Raw genomic sequence first — 14,332 nt, forward strand, 5'->3', positions numbered from 1 at the left:
CGAGGAAACCCACAAGTCTGAGTTGCTTCAGCTTTAGAGTGTCTAATATTAAGCAGTTATAATAAGGCCCTTTTGTGTCGAGCATTGTGGAATATTAACAGGGCCAGGGTGCAATGTTTTTACGGGGTGAGCACAACTTTTAACAGATCTGCTTAAGGGGGGAGTGCAGTACAAGGACAAGATTGCCTTGGTTCCAGCAGCAAAAGCCGCCTGTAATAATTTGAAACAAGCTCTCTTACAGGTGCTGAGACTGGGGTTTCCTCAGATGGATCAACCATTCCTTTATATGTAAGTGTGGACAAAGGGTTACTGTATATGTATATAATGTATGTATTTGTTGCATGTAGGCAACAATTCTGGATGGCTATGGAGAAATAGGATTCTCTCACAACGGCAGGGACTCCAGTTAAGAATACTGGGCTTGTCTCTGAACTGATTTGTAGTTTTACAGCTGCCGACAGAAGCAGCTTGAGTAAGGTGTAAATAACACAATAAATAAAGAATTCCAGTAACTCAAGGTAACAACCATGCAGATGCAGATGCCAGACGAGCGGCACTGGGAGAGCGAGAGTCTGAGACCCCTGTGAAACCTCTATTGGGGAAAGGGGAGAATTCAGGTTGAGGGCTTTAATAGATGTTTAATAGTGGTTAGAACAAATGTGTAAAAATGTGGGGTTGTATAATGATGGGATGTGGGCTGGCACATACCCAAGTGTATGACAAAGATGATCCCGTGGTACGGACTGCCCTTCCCCTTGGATACTGATCTAGGGGCATACTACACTGGGAAGGTGTGCCAGGCTGTAATTGCCTCACTAGGGGTAAGTTAGAAGTCACATTGCCCCCATCACCCACAGTCTGAAAGACCAACTAAGGAAATATCAACTGAAGGAACACCGTGGGTAGATGCTCTACCTGCAGTCCTGTGCGGTTTGCGGGCTGGAGCAAACAGAACTGTGAGACTGAGCCCATTTGAGATCATCACAGGCAGCCAAAGAAACTCCCTGGAGGCCAAGTTTGGCTAACGCACTGATGAATTAACTAACTCTCTATTAAAGTATTTTAGGTTTGTTAACTGAAGCAGTGCACAGGGCTCGTGAACAGGTGCCGGACGCTTGGGGACCTCCAGTAGAGGGGAGACACGACCGGATACCTGGCGAGTGGGTGTAGGTGAAGAAGAGATACCCTGCCAGACGTTGCAATCCTGCTGGGAGGGACCATATCAAGTGCCACCAACTACTGACTGTGCCATCTGAGTGACAGGATGAGATCGCTGGATCCGCGTATCGCACTTTCACCGACCCACGGCACCAGAGACTGAGTGAACAGAAAGAAGGATGTTGTTACCGTTTCTGTGTCTGATGTTTCCTAAGACCAACAGTGTGCTTGTTAGGCCTGAGGAGCATTTCTGGGGATATGGTATCAATACATTCCGGGTGTTGGCATATCAATAAGCCAAAAAATTATAATCGGAGTTGGATCAGTATTGCTGTTCCAAGATCCTGACGATAGATCTCCACATGGCTGAGGTCTGCGTTTGGGTCCTGGAGTAGGACTTTATGTATTTGTAGGATTAGGGTTGTTTTATATGTATAATTGTAACTATCACTTGTACAAAAACATCAATAACATCTTGTTGTAACTGTGGAACACACAATGTCATGGTAATGCATGCCTGTACATTTTAAAAAGGAAAGATCTGCCCTGACATTGTATGTGTAAAAATAGGCAGTCCTGACGTATGCCTTAAGTCAGTTCTGCCTGAAAATTAGACTTCTAAGCAACAGGGGTTTATGGCACGAAAGGGGGTTAACTGATAAGGATTCCAGATGCGAACAAGGAACCCCCTGGGGGCATAATCTTAAACTGACCATTTGGGCCTCTTAACTGGCCAAATACCATTACCCCCCCCCTTACCATAACATTGAATGACGTCTGAAGCAGCAAGCAAGGACTATATAACCTAAAAGTTTGTACCGGCACATCGAACAATACTTCGGTTTTGTTGTTTCTTGCGGGAAACAAGACTTCAGCTTTATTGTTCCTTGCATGCAATAAACTCATCTGTTTTACTTCATCTTGGGATCAAGAACCTTATTCCTTCTGTTACAACAGTACCAAATGCACGTTTCTTCTGTAACCGGAGCCGATCATTTGCAATTGGGCTGTGCCGACAGACCAGGACGAGCTCTGTCGGCTCAAAAGCAGCGCAGGACCTGCAAGTACAACAGACATAATTCGGAAAAGTCCTGACGTTGCATTTCAACTGAGCCCCAGTATACATCGACCCTTCGACACTCTGAGTGACAACTCTCTTGCGTGTTCTCATATTTATGTAGTTTGCTTGCATGATGCCCGGAACAGCAGGGTTGTGTGCTCCCATATGGTTTAGTGGTTAGGATTCCTGGTTTTCACCCAGGCAGCCCGGGTTCGACTCCCAGTATGGGAATGTGTCAGTTTTGCCACCTGCTTTCCAAAAGATCAGCACCTTGTACGAAGGAGCCGCATTAAAACTACTCGAACGTGCAAAACGTGCGAGAAGAGGGGGAGCTTGTTTACAGCCGAAACTTCTCGCGTGTGAGACGAGCTGATCATCGCTGTGGGAGGGTTACTCTGGTAGACAGGGCTGAACTTCGGCAATAGGATTTATAGTCTCCAAGATGATATTTGCACTTTCTGGAGAGGCGATTTTCTCCACTTCAGTAGCCCAATTTCGTCGATTGCGTGGAGAGGGCTGTAGAATGTGGCGCCGCCTTTCCTGCTCCGTCCATGACAGGCGTGCTGGTCTCTGGAGAGAGAGCACGGTCCATCAGCGCACTCCAATAAAGGCACTGGAAGCAGCTGAATCGCATTGGCGAAGCTCAGCGCTGGGCCGCTGGGCATGTCTTACCACTGTTTCCGTAGTGTAGTGGTTATCACGTTTGCCTCACACGCGAAAGGTCCCCGGTTCGAAACCGGGCGGAAACAGACATCTTTTGTCGCCAGGCACAAAAGGGGATTGGGGATTCGTCTAGCGCTGTGATCGAACAGACCCACTCACCTCTTAGTGTGGCGAGATCTGCACAGTGCATGTCACAGCGCATCCTGCTTTCACTTCAATGCGCGTCCTGATGTACCCCAGTCTCCCGCGTGACAGGTGGGGACAGGTGACAGGTCCTAACGAGGAAGACATTGCTCTCTCCGACCCCCAGCATCGTGTCCCGACCCACCGTGCTGGAAGCCGACGCGTGCTGTGATTCCTTTACGGAGCAGAAATGACAACCGAGGAGCAGAGAGATCATTTCAGCATTTCGCGTCTGAACTGAAAACACAAACGACCAACTCGGAATGACTTGCCTTTGACGCTTCTCAAAGCGTTCTTTGTGCATCGAACAGACCCACTCACCTCTTAGTGTGGCGGGATCTGCACAGTGCATGTCGCAGCGCTTCCTGCTTTCACTTCAATGTGCTTCCTGATGTCGAGTCGTGTGCCGTGCGGAGGCTCTGAAAGCGAGAGCAATGAAAAGGTGCACGACGCTGTGAAAGAAAACAGAGAAGTGAAAGGCAGTCATTTCTCTAAGAAGGTGAAAGAAATGCTACTCCCCGTCGGGGAATCAAACCCCGGTCTCCCACGTGACAGGCAGGGATACTTGCCACTATACTAACGAGGAAGACATCGCTCTCTCCAACCCCCGGCATCGTGTCTCGACCCAGCATGCTGGAAGCCGACGCGTGCTGTGATCCCTTTACGGAGCAGAAATGACAACCGAGGAGCCGAGAGATCATTTCAGCATTTCGCGTCTGAACGGAAAACACAAACGACCAACTCAGAATGACTTGCCTTTGACGCTTTTCAAAGCGTTCTTTGTGCACGACGACTGCGCCGCCTAGCAGATACAAATGGGTTGTACAACTTTGAACTAGCAAATGGAAGAGGGCTAAGCCCCCTCTCTTTTAGCCCAGGTTCGATCTGTCTCCCAGAATCACCAGGGCGCACACACACACACACCCGTGCCGTTGAAGTGCTCTGCTTCATTTCTATGGCAACTCAACATTCACTCCTACCCCGAGTGCAGAAAAGACAGCATCCACAGCAACAACAGCTCAGGTCTCTGCACAGGAGCTAAGCTGCCCTCATCTCCTCTGCTCTGCGGCTCCTGCGGAGTGGAGTCCTGCCTGGAGCCGTGTTTGCAGGCGGCGGCTCCCCGCGCCCTGTCTGTGCGTCGTGTCCAAGAGCTCCTGGGAGGAAGAGAGAGCCCTCCCACTTGGGGGCTTTTCCACGGTCTGTGTGAGGAGGGGCGGGTGTGTCCAGTAGCTTATCGAGCGGAAGCCTGGGGCGGCGGAGAGCTGTGATCGTGCAGACCTTGAGGTGTCACCTCTTTGTCTGCTTTCCCGCCCCCCCTCCGCCCAAGCTCTGCTCCAAAGTAGCCCGGCAACCCCTCACACCTGCACGTGTCACAACCTAAGGTGCGGTCATGAGACACCCATGGGGTGCCGTTCTGTTCTTGCTAATTGTTTCCTGCCTGTCGCAGGCAGGAGTCCATGCGAGGAAGATGCGCTGGACAGAGCTCAGAGGGCGCAGCTGGGTGGCTTTCCTTCTGAGTGACATTCCTGCAACACTCTCCCGCTACTCTTGGTGCGCTCATGCCACAAAACAGGAAGGCTGGAGCAGGTGGCTGGGGGCTTTGTGCACAGCCGAAATAGCTCAGTTGGGAGAGCGTTAGACTGAAGATCTAAAGGTCCCTGGTTCGATCCCGGGTTTCGGCATTTTGTTTCATCGCGCCCTTTGTTCCTCTCTCCAGCGCCCCCTGCCTAAAGTGACGCGTCCCTTTCTCAGCCCGAAACGCAAGCGAGACACCAGCAGCGGTCCCTGCAGGTTTCCGTAGTGTAGCGGCTATCACGTTCGCCTAACACGCGAAAGGTCCCCGGTTCGAGACCGGGCGGAAACAGCCTCGTTTTGCACGCTCCTGTACTTCACAGAGGTCTTGAGCGACCGGTCATTTGTTCCCAATGTATTTCCGGTGCCTTCGTGCACTCTTGTACCAAACGCACGTTCCTTCTGTACGCGGAGCCGATCATTTGCAATTGGGCTGTGCCGACAGACCAGGACGAGCTCTGTCGGCTCAAAAGCAGCGCAGGACCTGCAAGAACTCGGAATGACTTGCCTTTGACGCTTCTCAAAGCGTTCTTTGTGCATCGAACAGACCCACTCACCTCTTAGTGTGGCGGGATCTGCACAGTGCATGTCGCAGCGCTTCCTGCTTTCACTTCAATGTGCTTCCTGATGTCGAGTCGTGTGCCGTGCGGAGGCTCTGAAAGCGAGAGCAATGAAAAGGTGCACGACGCTGTGAAAGAAAACAGAGAAGTGAAAGGCAGTCATTTCTCTAAGGAGGTGAAAGAAAAGCTACTCCCCGTCGGGGAATCGAACCCCGGTCTCCCGCGTGACAGGCGGGGATACTTGCCACTATACTAACGAGGAAGACATCGCTGTCTCCAAGCCCCGGCATCGTGTCCCGACCCAGCATGCTGGAAGCCGACGCGTGCTGTGATCCCTTTACGGAGCAGAAATGACAACCGAGGAACCGAGAGATCATTTCAGCATTTCGCGTCTGAACGGAAAACACAAACGACCAACTCGGAATGACTTGCCTTTGACGCTTTTCAAAGCGTTCTTTGTGCACGACGACTGCGCCGCCTAGCAGATACAAATGGGTTGTACAACTTTGAACTAGCAAATGGAAGAGGGCTAAGCCCCCTCTCTTTTAGCCCAGGTTCGATCTGTCTCCCAGAATCACCAGGGCGCACACACACACACACCCGTGCCGTTGAAGTGCTCTGCTTCATTTCTATGGCAACTCAACATTCACTCCTACCCCGAGTGCAGAAAAGACAGCATCCACAGCAACAACAGCTCAGGTCTCTGCACAGGAGCTAAGCTGCCCTCATCTCCTCTGCTCTGCGGCTGCGGCGGAGTGGAGTCCTGCCTGGAGCCGTGTTTGCAGGCGGCGGCTCCCCGCGCCCTGTCTGTGCGTCATGTCCAAGAGCTCCTGGGAGGAAGAGAGAGCCCTCCCACTCGGGGGCTTTTCCACGGTCTGTGTGAGGAGGGGCGGGTGTGTCCAGTAGCTTATCGAGCGGAAGCCTGGGGCGGCGGAGAGCTGTGATCGTGCAGACCTTGAGGTGTCACCTCTTTGTCTGCTTTCCCGCCCCCCCTCCGCCCAAGCTCTGCTCCAAAGTAGCCCGGCAACCCCTCACACCTGCACGTGTCACAACCTAAGGTGCGGTCATGAGACACCCATGGGGTGTCGTTCTGTTCTTGCTAATTGTTTCCTGCCCGTCGCAGGCAGGAGTCCATGCGAGGAAGATGCGCTGGACAGAGCTCAGAGGGCGCAGCTGGGTGGCTTTCCTTCTGAGTGACGTTCCTGCAACACTCTCCCGCTACTCTTGGTGCGCTCATGCCACAACACAGGAAGGCTGGAGCAGGTGGCTGTGGGCTTTGCGCACCGCCGAAATAGCTCAGTTGGGAGAGCGTTAGACTGAAGATTTAAAGGTCCCTGGTTCGATCCCGGATTTTGGCATTTTGTTTCATCGCGCCCTTTGTTCCTCTCTCCAGCGCCCCCTGCCTAAAGTGACGCGTCCCTTTCTCAGCCCGAAACGCAAGCGAGACACCAGCAGCAGCCCCTGCAGGTTTCCGTAGTGTAGCGGCTATCACGTTTGCCTAACACGCGAAAGGTCCCCAGTTCGAGACCGGGCGGAAACAGGTTAGTTTAGAAAACAATGTACCAAAACAATATATGCTGTCTGGGTCATTAGAATTAGCTGAAAGTAACTGATTAGCTTTGAATAACAAATCTAGTTTTTCTTCTCTCGCTCTATGATGTAATCTGTTTTCTCTTAGAGAAAGGGGAAGTTTTAGAAGGGACCAAGTGCTGAACTTTTTTACAGCGCAACGTCTTATAAAAACCCTGTACTGCTTGTAACAAATTGAGTCTCTGATGCACTTGGCGAAGTGGCAGCAGGGCTCCCAATATTGCAATATTGAAATAAAGACCTTACTCAGGTGAGAACTCTCTCTTGTGGCTTCCTTGACAGTTATATTTCCATGACAGTTTGGGGGCTCGTCCGGGATCACAAACCTGAACGCGAACGGCTGCTGAAACTCCATCCGGACCCGGACAATTTTAGCAAATTGGACGAACCTCGGAGGATAAACTGTTTATCCTTCCAGAGACGCGTCTGGAGAATTGGCAGCTGTCTGACGTCAGTAAGTGATCCTTTAAAATTAATAGTTTGAGAAGCGAGCCACAGGGGTGTTCTCACGCGGGTTTGATGAGTCTGGGACTCATATAAAGAACTTATCTTAACACAGACGTGTGGTTTCTGCTCTGCGGAGTAGTTGATGTGATAAGGTTCTAAGTAAGGCACCGATCGGTAAAAATGGGAAATTAAAATTCAAAGACGAAAATGGGACCGAGCAGTCCAGCAAAAGTACATGTACGACAAATTCGGAGAAACAATTATAGCCTGGGTTAGGGAAAAAAATTATGTTCATGAACTGTAAAGCTAGGGTAATAGGTGTAAGGGAACTTGCACATAATTTATATATGATAATTAGGGGCCCATAACTATGAAGGATCTTTGTAAGTGAATCAGAATGGACAGAGGAAAGTTGAATTAGGAAAAAGAAGTTTCCTGAAGAAGGGGAAACTTAGAAGAGAAGGAGAAGAAATGAAAGAAAATGAATTGGAAAACTTATTTAATGGAAAGAGGAATCACAGAAATAATGGGAAGCTTAAAAAAAAAGACTAGTCTTGAAACTAAAGAACAGCAAGCTGCAGCTAAAGTCATGGCCATGCGTACTAAAAAGAAAAAGTCTCCACCGAAATTAGAAAGCGGTCCGGAGCCACTTGTTTGTGAAATACCAATGTGCATTTTTCCAGGTCCAGAAGGAACTCCAGCATATGTACAGTACATTGACATTGGTCTCCTAGTGAATTATTTGCATTAGTTAAGTCTTTTCCTTAATTGCCTGATGATCGTAAAGAATTTAGAAGAAAGGCAAGCGCCTTGTTCTTGATTGTCTTAAGCCTAACTACAGTGATATAACCTTGTTGCTAGATCATATTGTTCCTAAAGGCTTACAACGTCCTCTAAAAAGGAGGAGGCAGATTGGCGGATACGTGACCCAAATGATGAAGAAGTATCCATCTAAATTAAACCACACGGACATGGAGAGGAAAAGTTAGGCGGCCGCTTCTAAAAAGAGGTAAGGACTCCTCTTTTCTAAAAAGTCCCTTGTCCTCTCCATGTTGCTGTGGTGGGTTCAGGGTTTTCCTGAAGCTGAAGCGAGTACAACAGAAAAATGAGTTAATGGTGTATGTGTCTTAGATGCCTGTTTTGTGAAGGTGGGGTAGAAAAGGAGGGATTGCTGAAGGAATAGCATCTCGCCCTGCCCGTGCGAAAAAATCCAGGTGTTGCATCCTGGTACACGACTGCAGTACGGCTGAAGGTAGTAACTAGAACTGTACTTGCAGAAGAGCCGAAAATGGTAACTCGATTCAACTGTGTGTTTAAAGCCAGGATTTGGAACCTGGTCCGTGTTCCCGTATTGTGATAGTTTGTCAGTTTGTCTTGACTGGGGGATTCCGCGGGGCGCGTGGGAGACGTGAAAATGGTTAGGTGTGAAGGGAAAAAAAAAGTTTGATTAATCCAAAGTGAAATTTAAAAGAAATATTGACTGTCAGACGGAATTTAGGCTGAACAGGAATGTAGAAAAGTGTATGAACCTTTGGATAAAAATATTTAGAGGAATATTTGAGAATTCAACAGAATATCATAGATGAGACGGAAAAATCCCTGATGGAAAAGCTAAAAGCAATGGCTGAACGAAACGAAGTTGTATATGTAGAAAAAGAAAAAGCAAAAGAAGAAATAGAACGCCTTGAGAGAGAATCTGGGAGAAGGGTGGGAATTAGTGTGGAGATTTTTGAAAGAGCATTACCCACCGAAAACTGATTAGAGAAAAGTAACAGCATGTCAGCAGAAGGAAGTGAGGATGTTTTCAGATTTTACAGAAAGGTTTTTAGCTTTATGGATAGTATACTCGGGGTTAGCCGTTGAAAAGGAAGTGAATGAAGATACTTCCACAGTAATAAAACAAATTTACTTGAGTGGGTTAAAACCTGATGTTGCCAAGAATGTACAACTATGCTTTCCTGATATTACGGACAGCGGAGACAGATTTGATTTAATAACTCGCGAAGCATGCATGCAGAAGTGCGAGCGCTGCAAATGGGAGGTAAAAAGACACCCAAGGAGGAGAAAAGGGAGCCGCCAGTTTTTAGAAATTATTGTGTGACTTTAATGTTATACCGAGATATAAAACCTCAAAGACAAAACTACTAATAAACTGGTGTGCAGTTACTAAAAAAAAATGTGTTTTTTGGAGAAATTGGAAGAAAGAGGCTTGATTTCACAATTAAAGACCATGTCAGAAGCTGAAACGAGAGCCGTGTGTGAACTAACAGTTTTAATCTAGTAAACACCTCTGTAGCCTTCCTAAATTTATCTCAGGATTGAAATAATCTTACAGTGTGCAGTAACTGGGGGACACAGGAGCACAGCTGTCCTGTTTTTAGACTAAAACAGCATAAAGATGTGATATAAAGTTTTCTAACGGGTAACAGGAGGCTACAGGAGAAGGGGTGCAAGGGTTGTGTTTAAAGCAAATATAAGCTGTCACAGTCTGCTTGGGAAAATATGTACAGTTTCAACTACTGATGTGGGTGGGGGACACCCCAGACCTATTTTAGGCCCAGACTGCAGCATTTTATAAGGAATTACTGCATGAAATAGCATTTATGTAAACTAACTCAATAGAGTTATGTGATATTGTGATTGTTTTACCTAATGAGGGAATCCATAAGGCCGGGCTACTCCAAGTATTGGATCTTGAGAGGAAAAAAAAGGAGTATAAAACCAACTACATGATAAAGCCAGGGTGAATGCCTTCTCAGAACGAGCTTGTCTAGTGACGTATTGGTTTAAGGGGGGTAGTGCAGTCTAAAGACAAAATTGCCTTGACCCCTGCAGCAGAAACCGTTTTTGATGTTTTGAAACAAGCTTTCTTGCAGGCACTGGCCCTGGACTGGATTCCCTCAGACTGATCATCTGTATGTAATCTGTATGTAAGTGAAAGAAATGGGTTGTGAGCCGTTGTGCTGGTGCAGGAGCATGGAGATAGGCATCGTCTAGTGGGTTATTATTATTCAGGACCCCTTGATGCGGTGGCCAAGGGGCCGTGTTTATGTGTTGTGCAGGCTACCTGCCTGGCTGTATAAACTGTGAATAATCTGGTGTAGAACTAGCAGACCGAATGAAAAGATTTAATTGAAACTTGTAAATATGCTAAATGGAAAACTGTAGCAATTTATATAGACTGTATATATACATTTGGTGTATGCCACAATTTTGGATGGCAGTGAAGGAATAGGGATTTCCCCAACATGGCAGGGACTCCAGTTAAGAATGCTGGGTTTGTCTCTGAACTGTTAGAAGCTTTGCAGCTGCTGACTGAAGTAGCTGTGGTAAAGTGTAAATCACATAATAAAGAAATGTTTCCAGTAACTCGAGGGAACAACTTTGCAGATGTAGCTGTCAGGTGCGCAGTCCTGGTAGAACAGGAGTCTGAGACCCCTGTGAGACCTCTGTTGGTGAAAAGGGGACAGCTACAGGATATTCAGGCTGAGGCCTCTAAAGCAGAGAAAAGGACATGGTTAGAAAAGTGTGTGGTGCTGCCAGCACACTGGACGCCCTGCATGCCCTCACAGCCTAATGCCCTTTGTAGCTCGACAAATGCACTCAGTTGGACACCTGGGTGCGAGTCAAATGGTGTGCTGGTTACCCAAACCTGGGTGGGGACCGTGTTTGAAGCAGTAGCCACTTATGTGGTATCTCAATGTGATGCTTATCAAAGGAACTCAACTACAGTTCAGGTGCAGGTGCTACAGCTCAAACGGCCTGCTCCTGAGAAACCTTTCATGCAGTAGCAAATGTTTACAATTTACATTTGTAAAGGGAAACCTTGGCTCTTATAATCTGTTTTCCCAGTGGGTTGCTGTCACTGCCTCTGTGTCTACCAAACACTTGATGATGGAGATAAGCCCTCGGTGGGCACTGACCTACCGCTTGTATTATGATCAAGGGACAGGCTGTGGCTGGATTATTCGGGGTGAGACGGACTGAGATCACCCTCAGTCTGCTGGAACAGTGGAATGAAGGAACAGAACTCTAAAAGATCGACTAGACATCAGACTGAAGGAACGCCATGGGATGCGGGCTGGATCAAACAGAACTGTGTAATAGAGCCTGTTTGATATCATCACAGGCCAATCAACGAAACTTCCTGGAGGGATGAATTTGGCTAATGGATTGTTGAATTTGCTAATTCTCTATTGTAGTATTGTAGGTTGTTAATTGAAGTGGTGCACGGGGCTGGTGAACAGGTGCTGGACACTTGGAGACCTCCAGTAGAGGGAAGACACGACCTGATACCTGGCGAGTGGGTGTGGTGAGGGAGATATACCCTGCCAGATGTTGCAACCCTGCTGGGAAGGACCATATCAAGTGCAACTGACTACCGACTCTGCCATCTGAGTGACAGGATGAGATCGCTGGATCTACGCATTGCGCCGACACCGAACCACTGCACCAGAGACTGAGTGAACATTAATTATTATATTGTCACTGTTTCTGTGTTTGTTGAGCTTCCTGAGGGGGGGCGACAGTGTACCTGTTAAGTGTAAGGAGCTTTACTTTACATAAAATGGGGATATGGAATCAATACTTTATCAGTCAGCCACAAATAATAACCAGAGCTCATGTTGGGATTGTAATGCTATAAAAGATGCTCATGGGAGTAATCCCCTTTGATAGAGGTGATTATTTAGGTTTATTGGCATGGGTAAATAGCCCTGCTTTCAGTCTGAGTGTAACTCAGATGTATTAGAATGGAAATAACTGTATGCTCCTCGCTATAATCACAGTTTTAGGCCATTCTCTATTAGGGTGATAGACAGCTGTTTAGGTGACCCAGCTGTTGACCAATCTTGTAAAAAAACCCTAAGAAAAATGCTGGGCTCCAGCCCACAGGGATTTACCTGTGCTGTAGGAACTAATGCATGAATAAGGAGACTGGATTCTGGTGAAAGACAGGAAAAAGAGGTGGTGTTCGCTCAGGTGGAGGGGGTGCCAGGTGTCCTGAATTCATGCTTCCCACTGTAAAAAGGTCACAAACGAATTGAGCAAAGAGCAGGAGTGATGTCTCCACAGGGCTCCCAATATTGCAATATTGAAATAAAGACCTTACTCAGGTGAGAACTCTCTTTTGTGTCTTCCTTGATAGTTATATTTCCATGACAGAACACACAGCTTCATTACCGAATACATATGCAGGACAACTAGAGAAGACGTTTTACAGAGGAAGGATTTTTAGAAACATCCCATCAGTGACATCACTGAAGTCAACTCCTAGGTACTGTAACTGTCGTGTGGATAGTTTCACAAGAATCAGACAAAGGTTTAAGCATAGCTTGTTCTAGATAAAACTGCAAAAAAAAAACAACAACCCATAATGTACTTCTTTGCGGCTCTGTTTGCCCAAATCATATATTCACAACGTGAAATTTAGAAAATCATATTACGTAACCAAAATCCGCAATATGGAAACAGAACCTGTGTAATTGTTGATAGATGATGTACTCGTAACATTTTTTCAAGACGAACTACAACATTTAAAAAATTACTTGTATGTACTTGATATCTCTAATCAATCCACGGCGACATTGTTAAAGCAGAGTTCCAGTAAAAATAAACTAAAACGCCCTGGGCATACCGTTTCGCGCTTCTTATTAGTTTCTCAAAAGTAATTTGACCGTATGAAATGCATAATATAAACCTAGAAACATACGTGAGCAGTATTTACGTACTGTAGAATCGGTGTTAAGACATACCTCTCAAATACTGTAAATCAAGTTAAAAATATCTCAAGACCGATTCTGGTCATAATGAAACCATCTTTCGTGTATGTTTTCTTTAAAGTACCGAGACCAGCCATATACTGTATGTTTATGTTCCAAAATTAATATCGTTTATGGCCTTCACACGCGTTGAAGTATGCTCCTATTCTTTTTATGCTCAGCTACTAAGATTTCCCTTCAGTGGTAAAATTAGATATGAATATTCAATACTTAAACGGGCACAGTTAAGACATTAAATATACATATACATACTGTATACAGTACAGTTTTCATACAGTAATATGTTTATGTTCCTAAATCAATCTCTTTTATGAGCATGTGAAAGGCATGGTGAATCGATTCTCAAAAATTACTGTACTTTGCATGATTGGAAACAAATGCGTGATTGCGAAATGCTGTGGTGTTACTTTTACAAAGACGGTCAATGAAAAAAAGAATGTTGACCAGGGCAATACTTTGAGTTTACACTTACAGCTTGTCCAAGGTCATTCATTATTAATACTTTTAGTAATACCTTCGTTAAAGACTTTGATGGCCACAGCTCAAACATGAGAGGTTGAGTTTATTAGCTCCACCTTGCCGAAATTCCGGATACTATTATTTTGCTTGTCATATTATAGGAGAATTTACGGTAACTAGCGGTATTTACCAGTAACTCGCGGTATTTAATGGTAACTTGCGGTAGACTGCGTACAGCGTACCGGAAAATAATGCGGTATCGCCCACGCATTTTGAATGGCTGCATCTGTATGTCCCCCAGCTCTGAGCCCATTGGGCCTGCTGGTGTAACCAGAGCTGCAGCGTCGCCATGCTGGTGGGGGTCAGTTCGGCTTTTCTGTTGGAATGAACAGGGGGGTTACATGATGGTGCTGTCTGTGGTATGGCTGTCCTGCTGGTCTGGATGAGGGGTGCGTAGTGTGGTGCAGGTACTTGTCCCATCCTGCTCTTGGTCCAGGTTGGAGGGTTGCACCGATTCTGAGTCTTGTTAGCTGGTATGGATGGGTTTTGGGGTGTTGATACCAGAGTGGTCCGGGGGGGGTGCAGGTGTCTCGGGGGCATTCTTGTTTTTCTGTGAGTTCAGGTTGATTCTGTTGGTTTTGCCACGAATCTCCCTCACGCAGGCAAGCGCTCCCGCATTCCCTCGAGCTCTCTCCGTACCAAACGTCCATGCGTCAATCAGTCCTCTACTTAAACCCTCATCTGTCCCCCGGTCATTGCTCACGATTGAGATTCTCTCCCGGAGCTTATGTACTAACTACACCTTTGCCTTACTACGACTTCTCCCCTGGACCTCGACCCCGCTTTTCCGACTACCGCTT

General features: G+C 46.8%; 5 non-coding genes across 5 annotated transcripts; 4 read left to right on the forward strand and 1 right to left on the reverse strand.

The window, feature by feature from the left end:
- The first annotated feature begins 2,377 nt into the window (after positions 1-2,377).
- trnae-uuc (transfer RNA glutamic acid (anticodon UUC)) lies at positions 2,378-2,449 on the forward strand. Its single transcript has one exon. It is a non-coding gene; the product is annotated as a tRNA-Glu (tRNA).
- A 445-nt stretch (positions 2,450-2,894) lies between these two features.
- Positions 2,895-2,967, forward strand: trnav-cac (transfer RNA valine (anticodon CAC)). Its single transcript has one exon. It is a non-coding gene; the product is annotated as a tRNA-Val (tRNA).
- A 1,706-nt stretch (positions 2,968-4,673) lies between these two features.
- trnaf-gaa (transfer RNA phenylalanine (anticodon GAA)) lies at positions 4,674-4,746 on the forward strand. The gene has a single exon. It is a non-coding gene; the product is annotated as a tRNA-Phe (tRNA).
- A 109-nt stretch (positions 4,747-4,855) lies between these two features.
- On the forward strand, positions 4,856-4,928 carry trnav-aac (transfer RNA valine (anticodon AAC)). Its single transcript has one exon. It is a non-coding gene; the product is annotated as a tRNA-Val (tRNA).
- Positions 4,929-5,386: 458 nt separating this feature from the next.
- On the reverse strand, positions 5,387-5,458 carry trnad-guc (transfer RNA aspartic acid (anticodon GUC)). Its single transcript has one exon. It is a non-coding gene; the product is annotated as a tRNA-Asp (tRNA).
- Positions 5,459-14,332: the final 8,874 nt, after the last annotated feature.

The sequence above is a fragment of the Lepisosteus platostomus genome (assembly GCF_059453375.1).
Source record: "Lepisosteus platostomus isolate fLepPlt1 chromosome 5 unlocalized genomic scaffold, fLepPlt1.hap1 SUPER_5_unloc_2, whole genome shotgun sequence".
Taxonomy (NCBI): domain Eukaryota; kingdom Metazoa; phylum Chordata; class Actinopteri; order Semionotiformes; family Lepisosteidae; genus Lepisosteus; species Lepisosteus platostomus.